This window comes from Ursus americanus, chromosome 24 (genome assembly GCF_024610735.1).
Source record: "Ursus americanus isolate L20-20 chromosome 24, mUrsAme1.1.p, whole genome shotgun sequence".
Classification (NCBI taxonomy): domain Eukaryota; kingdom Metazoa; phylum Chordata; class Mammalia; order Carnivora; family Ursidae; genus Ursus; species Ursus americanus.
In genome coordinates this window covers 6,734,850-6,750,759 of record NC_142150.1, presented here as the reverse complement: position 1 = coordinate 6,750,759, position 15,910 = coordinate 6,734,850, and the positions used below count along the sequence as shown (strand labels likewise).

The window sequence follows — 15,910 nt, the reverse complement described above, 5'->3', positions numbered from 1 at the left end:
GCTCGGAAGGCGGTGCTTCCCTGGTCGGAAGTGACGTCTGGTGCTTGGCTGGCCTCGGAGTCCGCCGAGACTCTTGGCGGCGGCTGAGGCGGCCGGGAGGGAAATGGCTCGGACCGTGGCTGCTGTGGCGGCTTGGGTTGTGGTGGAGGCAGAGGCTCGGGCAGCGTGAGGTGAGGAGTGGTCGGTGTGGCGGGGGCAGATACCTGGGACCCTGCTGTCCAAGGGCAGCGAGGGACCCTGGGGAGCCCAGGATGGGAGGGTCCCTTGCCGCGGCCCCCAGTCCGCGGGTGCCCGCCTTTGACCCCCCATCTAGTACTCTTGGCGTTGCCCCAGTCCGACTCACCTCCCCCGGGCCTTGCTTCCACCCAGACCGTTTTTGACAGCCCCGCCTAAGGTGCGAGGGGCCGGGGCCCCCTTTAGGCCCCTCTTGGCGGGGGCTGGGAGGTGGTGTGCCTGGGAGTTAGTTTTGTCCCAAGGAGGAGGGGAGACCCCCACCCCCACCCCTGTCCTTCAGTACGGGGCCGGAGTCACTGTGACCGGTCCTATTCTCTTGTTGAGTTGTTAGATTCTGGCGAAGTGTGTTGCACTTCTCAGCTCTGCCCCCCGCTTCACCTCCTTGTCCCATCTCCAGCTTTTGGGATAATGATTTTTTTCTTCTCACTTCTCCCCGTTTGCCTTTTTGCCGCGAATCCACTTGCCTCGGGAAAACAGTATTATTTAAGTGTGTGTTTAGCGCATCATCTTTCCGGGAGTGCGGTCAGATTAAAAATATTTGCTTAACTCTTCCTGAGTGACGGAGGAACAATACATAATTGAAGAAAAAAATCACATACTTATTTTCCTCACTAAATGGTTTGGCTTTAAAAAGGAGATTCTCTAGCTGTGGAAATTTTTTCGGGGGGAGCAGGGATTGAGGAGGGAAATGGGGGAAAAAAACTGAGGAGGAAAGTCTGGGGATAAAGAACGTAGAAGAGAGAGCCTTCTTCCCTTCTGTTAATTAGCCTGATAGAAGTTGGGGTTGTAATTATAGTTTTATTTTGAACAGTGGGTGTTGAATTGAGAGTAAGGAAGGAGGTCTTCGTCTTTGAACAAGATTACCTATTAAAGAGGTACCCTAAAATCTTTTCCGGTGGGTGTCGGAAAAGCTGAGCTGGGAAAATTGTTTAATATATTGGAGTATCAAAGCCACAGCTTAGAAGAGATGTAGAAAAAGGAAAGCTGTTAGAAGAGCTGTGAAGACATAAAGGGGAAGTCTGGAGGTCCGGGAACACTGATTCCAGAAGAGACTTTGTACCTTTGCCTCCTTGGCTTGTGATTAAGTCCTCACAGGAGATTCCTTTTAGCATTGTGCCATACTTGGTGTTAGTGCTCTTGTTCACCGTGGCAAATTAGACCTAGTTGAGGTCTATTCAGTTGAAGATAATCGCTAGTTTAATAGTAAGACCATTTTTGAGTACTGAAAAGCATTATGACTGAGAATAGATATTACTGTTAAACTTAATTCAAAAGTGACTTTAGATAGCTACCAAGCATATATATATATATATATATATTGAGATATTTCTACAAGTAATTTTACCTGAATATTCTGAAGCATTTCTTTTCTTATGAAAATCTGTTTTGCGTGCATGTTGCTTGCAGTTTTTCTTGGCAAGCAATGTATTTTAATGTTTTCATCCATAGGTTTCACAACTTTTTCTGTTTCATGGAACATGAAAGTTGATGTGCTTGTATTTAGGAGTTAGAAACTAAGTAATTAGCTGTGTATTAAGCATCTGATTCTTTGTTTCTCCCTTCTGTCATGAATGGTTCTAAAATTTTCTGTTGAAGATTGTTGCATCAGTTCCATGTCCAGGAATCCTTCTTTAATCTAGCAGAATGTTTTTGCACTTGTAAGCACATTCAATAAGTGAACTTAACACCTAAAGAGGGTGTTGAATTTCCCAAGAGTTCAGAGTTATCAGAGCATCAGACCAAACTTTTCAGAGCAGCAGTGCAAAGCACTTTTTTTTAATGCTTTTGTTACTTACTTTGATAATAAAAATTATCCATTTTATTATATTTCCCATGTTTCAAGAATAAATTAAGGCAGGTACATGATAAAGGTGAATTAGTTTTAGTACTCTGCATTTACATAGTACATGATTTGATTTGTTGTATCTGAGTACGGCTAAAAATTAATTCTCTGAAAGATTTTGTTTTCAGAGGGCCTGCAAGGATGCCTGGCACTGCAGTGGTTTGAGGGATAGAAAAAATGATACACACAGATTATGACAGTATGGTTATAAGGGCAGCAGTAAATTCATAGTACTAAAAAGAATGTGATCACATGGGCTAGAGAAGGGGAATGAGTGCATATAAGGAAGATGATGCTCAAATTGAGTCTTAAAGGATGAATTTCTTCTGTTAATGAGGGTGGGATAGGGTGATCAGGTTCTGGGGTGCCTGGGTGGCTCAGTTGGTTAAGGTTAAGTGTCTGCCTTTCGCTCAGGTCATGATCCCAGGATCAAACCCTATGGGCTCCCTGCTCAGCAGGAAAGCTGCTGCTTCCTCTCCCTCTGCCCCTCCCCTCCACTTGTGCTGTCTCTCTCTCAAATGAATAAATAAAATTAAAAAAAAAAAGTGATCAGTTTCCAGACCTTGCTGTGATACTACCAAGCAGTGAGATATATTAAGCAAGCTGCTTACTCTGGTACCCATTTTTTAATTTAGGAGTTTATATCTAAGTTAATGCTGTCCAGTAGAAATACTAAATGAGAGCCACTTATGTAAGATATTTTACCTTTTTTTTTGTTTTTGTTTTTGGTACATCTTTGAAATCTGGTGTCTATCTTACACATCTCACTTTGGACTGGGCACGTTTCAAGCACTCAATAGCTGCTTGTAGTTAGTAGCTACCATATTGAACAATGCAGATACACAGTATGAAAACTCTGCTTTTCTATCTTGGATTCCTGCTTGAAAAACAAAAGCAACTCCTATAAGAAATGTATTACCAGTAATTTATAATTTATCATTTTGATGGTATTCATACATGAATCTTTTTTTATTGGGATTATGGTTATACTTGGGAATGATATTGCTATAGGATATCTTTCAGGTTGTTCACAGGCTTAAAGTGAGACTAGAAGAAAATTTGTTTTCCCTGTTCCCTGCTGGAGTCAGAGTTTTGATGTTTTGTGCATTTATGTATATGTCGTATCCTTCTTTTTGTCTGCAGTCCATTATTTACAACTGATGGATTCAAAACACAATGGGAGAGTGCACATTGACGTTTTAGGCAGCTGAAAAGATTTGTGCAATTTTAAACTATTTTATGGGTTTCTTAAGATTTTTAATTTAGCTATTTGGGTACAAAAGTGAGTAGGATTTTTCATTTTTATTTTATTTCTTTAAAGATTTTATTTATTTGTCAGATAGAGCACACGTGTGCCAGCGCGTGAGCACAAGCAGGGGGAGTGGCAGACAGAGGGAGAAGCAGGCTCCCCATGCAGGACAACATCCCAGGACCCTAGGATCATGACCTGAGCTGAAGGCAGATGCTTACCCAGTGAGCCACCCAGGTATCCTGAGAGTGGGATTTAAAAAAAAATAAGCTTACTGTCCTCACTTAAAGATGATGAATTTTAGGCTCAGGAAGATTAAGCAGCTGAATCATGATTACAGTTAGTGAACGGCAGAACTAGGTTTTGAACCCCAGTATGTTGGGGTCAAGCCCCTTGTTTTGCTTCCCTGTGCCACGCTGGCTGACTGTGTATGGGATTTTTAAACACTCTTGATTTTAATAGATTTGAAAGCAATTATTATTGGTTTAGCAGCTATGTCTCTCTCTTTTTTTTTAATCTTTACACTCAACATGGCGAGATCAAGAACTGCATGCTGTACCCACTGTGCCAGCCAGACAACCCTTGAGTAAAGAGTTTATTATTTATTTTATTTATTTATTTATTTATTTATTTATTTATTTATTCATTCATTCATTCATTCATTCATTCATTTTAAAGATTGTATTTATTTGACAGAGAGAAGGAGAGCACAAGTAGGGGGAGTAGCAGGCAGAGGGAGAACCGAGCTCCCTGCTCAGAGGGAGAAGCAGACTCCCCACTGAACAGGGAGCCCAATGTGGGGCTTGACATAATGCTGGGATCATGACCTGAGCCGAAGGCATACACTTAACGACTGAGCCACCCAGGCGCCGCAAAGAGTTTAGATCTTAAACTGTTACTGTAGGAAGAAGGTGATGAGGTTTCAGGGACAGAGTTATTTCAATGCACAGGGAACAACTTGGGGAAAAACTTAGATAAGAGAAAATAAAATACAGGTTTAAGGAAGGATTTGTGAATTCTGTTTGAAAAAAATAAGGACAGGGCAGAGGTGAAGTAAGGTAAGAATCAGACCTCTGCAATAAAGAACTTAGAGGCCAGTGGTCAGAACTTTTACATTGGTGATTCAGGAAATCTTAGCATAGGCTGTGAACTTGTGGCTTGAGTAGCATGGAAAACATGGTTAAGAGAACTGAAGGAGAAGTTGGTGACTCTAAACAAGCAGCCAAGTAATTGTGAGTTCCTGTTGTGAAATGAGTAGGGGTTTGGTAAGTAATTTGACTGTGAGAAGAAAAAGGAATAGGCAGTGTTAAGAATATTGGTTAAAAAAATTTGCAGTATGGGAAATCATAATTGAAATAGGCTATTTAAAAAATATTTTCCTATAAAAACAGAAATTGGTAGTTTATCTTCAAGAAAGTATCAGTGGAGGCAGGGAGACATCAAGTATTAAAGTTCTGTTATGGGGTCTGGCTAAGTTGTCAGAGCATGTGACTCTTGATTTTGGGGTTGTGAGTTTGAGCCCCATTTTGGGTGTGGAGCCTACTTAAAAAAAAAAAAACTAAGTTCTGTGGAATGAAAGGGAAAAACAAAGACAAAAGCCTCTTTCAAGATAAAAGGGTAGGGAAAATGAGAGGCGACAATAGAGGGAAATCAATGCAGGTACTTTGCCTTCTGGTGAGGTGGGAAAAGAATGTGGATGTTGGAGTGATATACACAGAAAAAACACCTGTCTAATTAGGAAACCGGAAAACATTTTTTCAGATGTTTTATTTGCAGGTTAGGGAATTATGCGAAGCATGTATTTTACCCAAGATAAGCTCTGAAAGAGACCCAGTTATATTTATAAACAAAACCATAGTGCTGTGAGTATCCATAACCAAGTTGATTTATTAAATCCCTTTATATGTGTTCATAACATAATTTATTACTGTTCTGACCTCTCTTTTTAGTTTAGTTTAGTATATATCTTTTAGACTACAGTGCTGAGTTTGGAAAAGGTGGTCTTTGGCTCCAGGGAATGTAATAGCCTGGATCTCATAATGACATCTGTCAGACTGGAATTCTGCCTGTATTGAAATGTATGACATGACCCTGTAACTATTTAGAGTTTTTTTAAAAAATCAGATTTATTGAGATACAATTTACTTATAGTAAAATTCATTTGTTTTAGGTATCAGCTGTAGAAGTTGAAGATTGTGACAGCTTTTATTGCCACCACCACAATTATGATACAAAATATTTGTCACTCCAAAAAGTATCCTTATTCTCCTTTGTAATCAGTCTCTTTCACTTACTCTCCAGACAACTGATTTTTTTTTAATGATTTTTTATTATATTATGTTAGTCACCATACAGTACATCCCCGGTTTCCGATGTAGGGCTCGATAATTCATTAGCAGACAACTGATTTTTTTTTTATTCCTGTAGTTTTGCCTTCCCAGAATGTCCTGTAAATTGGCATCATATGTTATATTCATCCTTTTTTTTTTAAACAAATGTTCATCTGCAACTCAGGAAGTCATTCCTCCCCCAGTTTTTTTTTTAAGGTGTTTTTGTTTTGTTTTGTTTTGTTAGTAATATACACTCAACGTGGGGCTTGAACTCACACCCCCAAGATCAAGAATCACATGCTCTTCTGATTGAGCCAACCAGGCGCTCCAACCTTTGAGTCTGACTTCTTTCACTTGGCATAATGCTTTTGAGAGTCAGTAAAACACCATATTTTGTATATCCGTTTTTTGATGGACAGTTGGGCTGCTGCTACCTTTTAGCTATTGTGAGTACTGCTGTGAGCATTAGTGTACAGTTACTCTGTTTTAATTCTTTTGGGTGTATATATCTAGGAGTGGAATTGCTGGGTCATATGGAAATTCTATGTTTAATTTATTGAGGAGACACCAAAGTGTTTTCCAAAGTGGCTGCACCATCTTACATTGCCATCAACAAAGTATGAGGGTTTCAATTTTTCCACATCCTTATCAACACTTACTTTCCATTTTTAAAATTTTAGTCATTCGAGTAGATATGAAGTGGTATCTCATTGTGGTTTTGGTTTGCATTTCCTTAAAGAATGATATTGAATATCTTCCCATGTGATTATTGGTGATAAGCTGCCTTTTTTTTTTTTTAAGATTTATTTATTTGAGAGAGACAGTGTGAAAGAGAGCACAAGCAGTGAGGAGGGGTAGAGGAGGAGGGAGAAGCACACTCCCCACTGAGCAGGGAGCACGATGTAGGGCTCCAGCTCAGGACCCCAGGATCATGACCTGAGCCGAAGGCAGATGCTTAATTGACTGAGCTATCCAGGTGCCCCAAGATTGATTTATTTATTCTAGAGAGCGAGTGAGCATAAGTGGGAGGGGTAGAGGGAGAGAGAATCTCGAGTGGACTCCATGGTGAGCAGGGAGCCTAGTGTAGGGAGGGGTGGGAGGTGGGGGGCAGGCGTGCTCAATCTCATGACCCTGAGATCACAACTTGAGCTGAAACCAGTCAGACACTCAACTGACTGCACCACTCAGGCTCCCCGATAAGCTGCCTTTTTTTAGTGGTATGAATATACTGATGGTTGTTACCATAATTGGAAAGATGTAATACATGTATGTATTATTAGATGTCTGTTGTAAACTAGTTATTATATATATTATTTTATTTAAGCCTGACAACACAGATATGATCTTTTACAGAGGAAGAAACTGAGACAAAGGGAGATTAAGTAGCTTGCTTGAGATTATGCAGTTACTAAGAGGTCTGATATTTGAGCCTCAAGTCTTGCTACTACATCATTTTCTCTTCTTTGTTATCACTGTTCTGTAAAACTACCAATTTAATGCAGTTGGTGTCATTTGAAAACAAGATTTTGTTAGCCATAGAAATTATGGAGCTTTGGGGGAAAATTCCAGAAATAATTCATGTCAGTTTTTCATTATTCCCTTTTTGGGGGTTCTCAGTTGTAACTCAGTTTTATGTTTTTCTATCTTAAGCTATGTTGGAAATGGAGGCATATACCATAACATTTAGCACAAAAGCTTACTCTTATTTGTCATGTAGGAATTGGGGTAATGTCAGAGTATATTTAATGATTCACGTAAGATGAATGGACAATAAAGTAGTTCAGAGTTCAGTAATTATCTTCACAAAGCAGTACTACTGTTGGGATTTCGAGTTAGATTGAAAACTGCTTTGTCAGTAAAATGTCTTTTCAACAGCAATCTCTTGATGTAACTGTATTCCCCCTTCCTTGTCCCCCTCCCAAACAGTGATACATATGTGCAGATATAGAATGCATTCTTGGTGAATGCCCTGTTGTGAATCTTTATGTTTAGAATGTTGCTCCTAAGAGCTGAAGGTAGTATAATGACTATCAGGGAGAATCAAGCCCTTTATTAATTGCTTGTAGTACTTGGGCAAAGCATAATTATAAAGTGTGGTATGGAGGTTAAAGAATGTGGGAGCTGGCTAGGCTTATCCATCTTTAAACTTGTGAAGTTTAGGAAGGCTCTTGGCTTTTCCTGTGACTCACCTCTTATGTCCAGGTTATTACTCCAATTTCATCTTTTTCCTGACTATACCATTAAAAATAGTATCCCCTCCCCACAACTAAATCATTTTTAGCACGTCACTGTTTATCACGTCACTGCCTTTTTTTTTTTTCCTATCACACATAGTAATTGAATATACTAGTGTTTTTCCTCCTTGGAAATCTATTGTTTAATTATAGAAAGTTCTTGTTGATAGATGTAGATTTTAGAATTTTTTTGAGAATATTTTTTATTTTTGCTAATTGAGTTTGGTGATTTCGCTTATTAATTTTTTGAAGGTTTTTTAATTGATTTATTTGAGAGAAAGAGTGAGCATGAGAGGGGGAGGGCGAGAGGGGGTGAAGGAGAAGCAGACTCCCTGTTGAGTGGGGAGCCCAATGTGGGGCTCGATCAGAGGACCCCGAGATCATGACCTGAGCTGAAGGCAGACTGCTTAACCAACTGAGCCACCCAAGTACCCCACTTATTATTAATTTTTATCAGAAAACATTCCAACCAAAAAAAAGAAAAAAGTTTCACTAAAAATCCAGAGTAAAATTAGGCTTAATTTTTAAAAATTTTGTTCAGTTAGCCAGCATGTTAGACCATTTGAAATTGTCCCACAGGCATGCCAATTTATCTTTCTCCTTTTTTTCTGTCATAGTTTGTATGTTTCCTATTGATTTGTCTTCAAGTTTACCAGTCTTTTCTAATGTTGTTCAGTCCATCTAATTCTTCGTTTCTGATTTATTTTTCTAGTATTTCTGTTTGATTCTTTTTTCTGGTTTGTTGCATTCAGCTGAAACTGCCACCCCCCTCCTTCATTTTTTCTGCTTAGATCATTTAGTGCTTTCATCCTAATTAGTAATTTCATTCTAAGTTCCTGTTTGATAATTCCAACATTTGGGCCATTGCTGTATCTGCTTATTTCTTTGACCAGGGGTCACATTTTCTTTCTTTTTAAGATTTTATTTATTTATTTGATTTATTTGACAGAGCACAAGCAGGGGGAGCCTCAGGCCGAGGGAGAGGGAGGAGCAGGCTCCCCCCTGAGCAGAGAGCCCTACGTGGGGCTCATGACTTGAGCCGAAGGCAGACACTTAACCCACTGAGCCACCCAGGCGCCCTGGGTCACATTTTCTTTGTCTCATAATCTTCAATTATATATTAGCACTTAAGTGTACCTTATTCTGTCAGGCCACTAAACTGAGAAAGTCTGATGTATAAGTAAAATGGGTCTGTGCTTTGTTGCAACTTTAATTTGATTCAGTTCACTAGTGGGTTGAAGTACTTTGGGTGGCTGTGATGACTTTTCTTTAGAGGGATTTGGGATCTGAACACTGACTTGATTCTAGAGATTTGTTTTGCAGCCTAGCTGCTAGCTTTTTTTGTTTGTTTGTTTGTTTTTCTTTTTTTGGGTTGCTGGGAAGTCCCTTTGTTCTCTACTTTCTTTGTTCTTGGGTTTCTGTGTCTCCTGGGAGATCTTTGCCTTGCTGCCCTTAGCCCAGCCTCTGGCGGGCACCTGTCTTTCATAAAGGCCTAGAATGCTTTGGAGGGCTTTTTTCTCAGCTCTCCTCACCCATCTCCAGCCCCTGGTAGCTAAAAGCTTGGAGTGCCTCAGGTGGATTTCTCCCCGCTCACTTGCCCAGCCCTCTGGAGGGTGACTACCTTATACTTCAGGGAGGCCCACATACTTCAAGGGAGATCTCTTTCAGCTCTTCCGCCCTGTTTCCAGCTTTCAGTGTGCTACCTCTGCAGTTAGTGAAGACCTGAGGGAAAGAGTTGGTGGATGGGTACAGACTTGTTCCATGCCTGGGGCTCTTTATAATTCTTAATCCAGGGCTTTAGACCCCTCAGATTTACCTCCACCACGCCTCAGAATTCTGATCTGTCATGGTAGCCTACGCGTGGCTGTTAAAAGTGTTTATCAAAAGTCTAATGTGTGTTTCCTCTTTCCTGTCACAGTGCATTCTTCTGCTTTTCTGTACCAGGGATGAGAATAACAATGGACCTGCCTCTCCTATGAGAAGTTTATCACTTTTGGGAATTTAACTCATTAGGGTTTTTTTTTTTTTTTTTACGATTTTATCTATTTGAGAGAGCGAGAGCACAAGTAGGGGAGAGGGGCAGAGGGAGAGGGAGAAGCAGGATCCTCACTGAGCAGGGAGCCCGACACAGGGCTCAAACTTAGGACTCTGAGATCATGACCTGAGCCCAAGGCAGATGCTTAACCGACTGAGCCACCCAGGCGTCCCTTGGTTAGGGCTTTTAATGTGTGTCCTCTGTTTTCTGATGTCTCTTAAAAGTAATTTTTTAAGCTTATTTAGCTTGCTTTTCATTATTGAAGTAAGACAGTCTCTTGCCACTTTGTATATCCTAGTAACAGGAAAATCCCTTTGTTATGTATTTATTACCTTTGTTTTAAAATAGTAAAGCTTACAAATGATGAAGTATTTAAAACTCTACCAAACTTTAGTTAGTGAAAATCTGCTTTCCACCATTGGCTCCCCCCAGTCCTCCATTTTTAGTTATTGACCTAGTAGTTCCTTACCTTTATCATCTGTGTTTTTTAAAGTAAGATGTTTTCTCCTTTTCAAGACAGACCCTTCATCTATGCTTCTGATTCATATCCAACTGTACTCAATATCTAAGCTAGTGTGAATCTCCAGTCTTATGTATCTTTCAGTCTTTGTACCCTGAATTACTGTCTTCAATCTACTCTATGTTGAAGGCCTTTTTAAACCATTTTAAACAGCCATTCCTGACACCTCTTAGTTCTCTTTACTGTCAATGAATTGAAAGAATAATATGCCTTTGCTACTTGTAATTCCTTACTTTTTCAGTTTTCTGCACTTCTCCAAATTGTTCTCTTTGAAAAATCACTACTGAGGGTCTGTGGGATGGGGAAATGAGGAGGGACTGCTAATGGTAAAGGGTTTCTTTTGGGGTGATGAGCATGTCGGTAGTGGTGATTGTTGCACAATTCTGAATATATGAAAACAACTGAATTGTATGCTTTAAATGGGTGAATTTTATGTTAATTATATGTTGATGTAACTATTATTAAAATAATCACAAAGAAGCTCGTAGATTTCAAGGTTTTTTTTCTTTTTCAACCTTTATCCTGTGTCACCTCTCTGTAGTTTCTGGCACTACTAACTGTGTCCTTCTTAGGACACTGAATTCCCTTATTTCTCTGATACCAGTCTTCACATTTGTTATTTTCCTCTGACCTTTTGTTTCCTGCTTAGGTATTAGTGCCCCTTATGATTTCCTTCTTGTCTCTTTTTTTTCATTTCACTTTACCCTTTCTCCCAGGGCAATTGAAACTACTTTCATGACTTCAGGTCTTCAGTTTTATATGGGTAACACCTCAAGATTCATCTCTAGCAAAATTGCTCTGTTGAGCCCAAGGCCCATATCTCTACCAACAAGCAGACATGAACTATATTTTCCACAAGTACTTCAAAGTAGTCATGTGTTTTGGTCTGACTAGAAAGGACCATGTTGGCTCTGAAGAACAATTCTGAGAGTAATACGTGTAATTTTATTCACTTAGAGAAAGAAGTTAATGGTTTTAATTTGGCACATTTAAGATGACTTCTAGATACTTTAAATGAAAATGAATGCAACAAGAGTGGATTAAAAATCTGTGGTATCAGGGCACCTGGGTGGCTCAGTCGTTAAGCAGCTGCCTTCCACTCAGGTCATGATCCCAGCGTTCTAGGTTCGAGCCACTCATCGGGCTCCCTGCTCAGCGGGAAACCTGTTCTCCCTCTCCCACTCCCCCTGCTTATGTTCCCTCTCTCGCTGCCTCTCTCTCTGTCAAATAAATAAATAAAATCTTAAAAAAAAAATCTATGGTATCTCTTAGTTTAAAATACTCATTTTGTGTAAGATACTTTTATGTAATTTTAAGTATCTTACAGAATACCAGAGGCACTCTACAATAAAGAATTGCTTCCTAATCTGGTCCATATTAGATTAAATTTCATTTATTTGTTAACAAACATTTGAATGAAAGCTGGCTTGTTCTAGGATTGTTGTAGGTGCTGGGGGTATAGGAGTGAGCCTAACATAAATCCCAGCTTCGTGAAATTTATAGTCTAGAGGGGGAAAGCTAGACAATAAAATACATAAGTAAAATCTGTAGTACACTGGGTGGTACTAAATGCTAAGGAAAAAGTAAGTAAAGTGCATAGACAGAGTGGAGTTAGAGAAAGTTGCAGTTTTAGCTTGATTATTAGGAAGGACTTTACTCAAATGTCACCTTCTCAGTGAATACTTGGAAGGTGAGAGAGTGTGCCATTCAGCTATCCAGGGGAAGAGCAGTCCAGAGGGAACAGAAGAGCAAAGGCTCTGAGTGAGAAGTATAATGTGTTTGAGGGACAACAGGGAGGCTAGTTGGACAGTAGCGGAGAGGAGAGTTATAGGAGAGAAGTAATATCTGGGGGACCAGATATTAGAGTGCCTGGTGGACTGTTGTAAGGATTTTACCTTTTTTTCTGAGATAGGAACTGTTGAGAGTTCTGAGTGGAGGGGTAAGAAGATCTAAGATCTGGCCTCTGTATTGAGAGTAGTCTGAAGGTAGAGGGTGGAGGGTTGGCAGAAACATATTGGGGAGCTAGTCCAATAATCCAGGCAAGAGATGATGGTTGGTCTAGGATGGTAGCGGGAATATAAAGAAAAAATGCTCAGATTCAAGAAATATTTGAAGGTGGAGCCTCTAAGATTTTATGTACATATCAATAATTATCTACCATCAAACACTGCTGCGTTCCTGACAAGCTATAATTGAATTAGGATTTTTCTAATTCAATTCAAATAAAGTAAATTTGTTGGATATAACATACAGTGGTGAGTGTGCAGTCATCTCTCTCGCTGATGGGAGTGTCTATTTTTAAATGTTGTACTTTTATTTTAAAATACAATGAACTTTTTTTTTTAACATAAATCATGTTATGTGCAATGTCCATTAAGTGATTCACAGATGGTGAAAATTTGGGAAACCATAATTTGTTTTGTTGTTTTCTTTTGCAGTCTTCATTACCCTTTCTCCATATCCCTTAATGAATAAGAGTAGTGTCCTTAATTTAGCCTAAAGTTTGGCAAATGAAAAGGGATAATATTGCTCTTATTTGTATTTTTTATGACATTATTAAAAAGTTGAGCTTCTTGTGTTCAAATTTGCCACATGTGAATTTTAAATAACCCAATATACTCTTAATTACAGGTGGTGGTAATTTTCACATACCATGTATAATATGATATGAAAATATTTAAACTATTTAAATTTAAAATATGTGGGGAGTGGATTCTTTTTTTTATTATGAAATAACCCACAGAAAAGTACATAAAGCATATATGATTCTTTAACAAGTAATTGTGAAATAAACGCTTGTGTAACCGGTCAGTAGGTCATGAACTAGAACATTGCTTGTATTCCAGAAGTCCCCAGTGTACTAATCATTGGTCATGTATCTCTGCCTCCCTCGGTGAGTAACCACCACCCTAACTTCTGAGAATCTTTTCCTTTTCTTCACAGTTTTACCATTATGTAAGCATTCTTAAACAGTATAGTTTTTCATGTTTTTGAACTTTATGTGAATGGAATCATTGTATGTATTTTTGCGTGTCCATGTGCTTGTCATGTTTCTGCGTTTTACTCATTTTTTCTTATAGTTCTAGTTTGTTCATTGGCATTACTGTATAGAATTCCACTGAATGAACCATGATGTAATAAAAAATAAATATTTGGTCTTTGTGTCTGGTTCCTGTCATGCAACTCCTAAAGCCCTTGGAATTTCTAGAGTTTCTTTTGTATGCTAATGAGATTAATAGTGTCAGAGGTCCCTAGATAGTTTCAGGATGGGGCTGGTCGCCAGAAAGACTGAGGCATGTTTAGAGGATTGGAACTTTCAGTTTCACCCCCCTGGCCTTTGGAGATGAGAGAGGAACTGGAAATTGTGAGCTAATGACCACTTCCAGGTTAGTTCTTACTCAGGGCTATTGTGGGCAATGTTACTTGAAGGTTCTTATGATTATCTTTCTTTTTAATTTGTAGAAGTTACTTATCTGGGATTTGAGTCCTTTGGTTATTGTTAAGGACGTCTTCCTTTCTGTGGCTTGTTTTTAATCCTCTTTGGTGTCTTTTGATAAATAAAAGTTGTGGATTATAGTCTAATTTATTTTTCTCTTATGGTTAGTGCTTTCTGTCTTGTTTAAGAAATTTTTCCCTTCTCTGATTCTAGTGTTTCCTTTCACAGTTAGACATTTGGTTTGCCTTGAGTTGATTTTTGCTTAAGGAGTGAAGTAGGAATCTATTTCATATTCCTTTCATTTGTTCTAGCTTTATTAATTGAAAAGACAATTCTTTCCCTGTGCTCTGATATGCCACTTGTCTTCAATAGGTGTCTGTGTGTGTGTTTGTTTTTGAAGTCTTAGCCTGTTCTTTATTAGATTTACCTCTTCTTGCATAAATACCATATTATCTTAAATAAAATTAGTTTTATAGGGGCGCCTGGGTGGCACAGCGGTTAAGCGTCTGCCTTCGGCTCAGGGCGTGATCCCGGCGATCCGGGATCGAGCCCCACATCAGGCTCCTCCGCTATGAGCCTGCTTCTTCCTCTCCCACTCCCCCTGCTTGTGTTCCCTCTCTCGCTGGCTGTCTCTATCTCTGTCGAATGAATAAATAAAATCTTTAAAAAAAAAAATTAGTTTTATAATAAGTGTTTGTTGGGTAGAGCACATCTTCCCACCTTGTTCTTTTCCAGGAGGGTTTTGGCTATTTTGGCCCTTTTGTTTCCTGAATAAATTTTAGAATCACCTTGTCAAATTTTATTTTAAAAGCTGGGATTTTGATTGGGATTTGATCAAGCCTATAGATCAATTTCTTTTTTTTTTTTTCCTTTTTTAGATTTTATCTATTTATTTGACAGAGCGAGAGAGCACAAGCAGGGGGAGCAGTAGAGAAGGAGAGGGAGAAGCAGGCTTGCTGCCCAATAGGGATCCCCATGTGGGGCTTGATCCCAGGGGACCTGAACCAAAGGCAGATGCTTAACCATCTGAGCCACCCAGGCACCCCAAGCCTGTAGATCTATTTTGATTGGGATTTCATCAAGCCTGTAGATCTATTTCAGGAGAAGTGGCATCTTCATAAAATTAAGTTTTCAAGTTTGTAAACATGGAAAAATATCCCTTACATTCAGATATTGCTAGAATTTGTCAGTAAAGTTTTATAATTTCCCCCACAACTTCTTGTTACATGTATTGCTAGTTAGTGGGTTTTGTGTGTGTTACTGTAAATAGTATCGTTTTGAAAACTGCCCTTTCTAACCATTTGTTGTGGGTATAGAAATACAATTGATTTTTAGTATATTAGTATCATTTCCAATAATCTTTCTAAAATCTAGCATTGCTATTATCTACATATTCTTTGGAATTTTTACTTTATCTGCAAATAATATTTTGTTTCTTTCTATTTGATCCTAAATTTTCCTTTTCTGTGCTGCCTAGGAGCCTATAAAGTGTTGAATAGAAGTGATTGTGGGCATCCTGGTTTTTGTTCATGATCAAAGGGGGAAGCTTTCAAGGTTTTATCATTAGGTATGATTTTTGTTGCTACTCATGGTCAAATAAGGAACTTCCCTTCTGTTTGTAGTTGCTTAAGAATATCTATTGAGATGAACATATGCTTTTTCTATTTTAATTCTTTATTAATGTGGTAAATTGCATTTTGTATTTACAGCTAAGTTTGGTTTGCTATTTTGTTTAGGACTTTTTGTATTTTGTATTTCAGAGTAAGATTGGTTTGCAGTTTTGTCATCCTTGCCTGGTTTTGTTATCAGTTATAGCAGTCTCATAAAAAGTTTGGGGAGCATACCTTCTTGTCAGTTCTCTGGAAGAGTTTGTGAAAGGTTATTGTTTCTTCCTTATATAAAGCAGTGAAGCCATCTGACCCTACAGTTTTCTTGAAAATATTTTTGACTGCTAATTCAATTTCTTTAGTGGTTATAAGATTATTCAACTTCAGTCATTTTTAGTAAGTCACTGTCTTCTAGGAATTGG

General features: G+C 38.8%; 1 protein-coding gene across 3 annotated transcripts in view; it reads left to right on the top strand.

The window, feature by feature from the left end:
* Window positions 1–30: 30 nt before the first annotated feature.
* Window positions 31–15,910, top strand: part of PIK3C2A (phosphatidylinositol-4-phosphate 3-kinase catalytic subunit type 2 alpha) — a 102,882-nt gene continuing 87,002 nt past the window's right edge. For all 3 annotated transcript variants that reach the window (XM_045796594.2, XM_045796592.2, XM_045796591.2), the window contains exon 1: window positions 31–170. The gene's annotated coding sequence lies outside the window, so the exon portion shown is untranslated. The remainder of the gene's footprint in view (window positions 171–15,910) is intronic.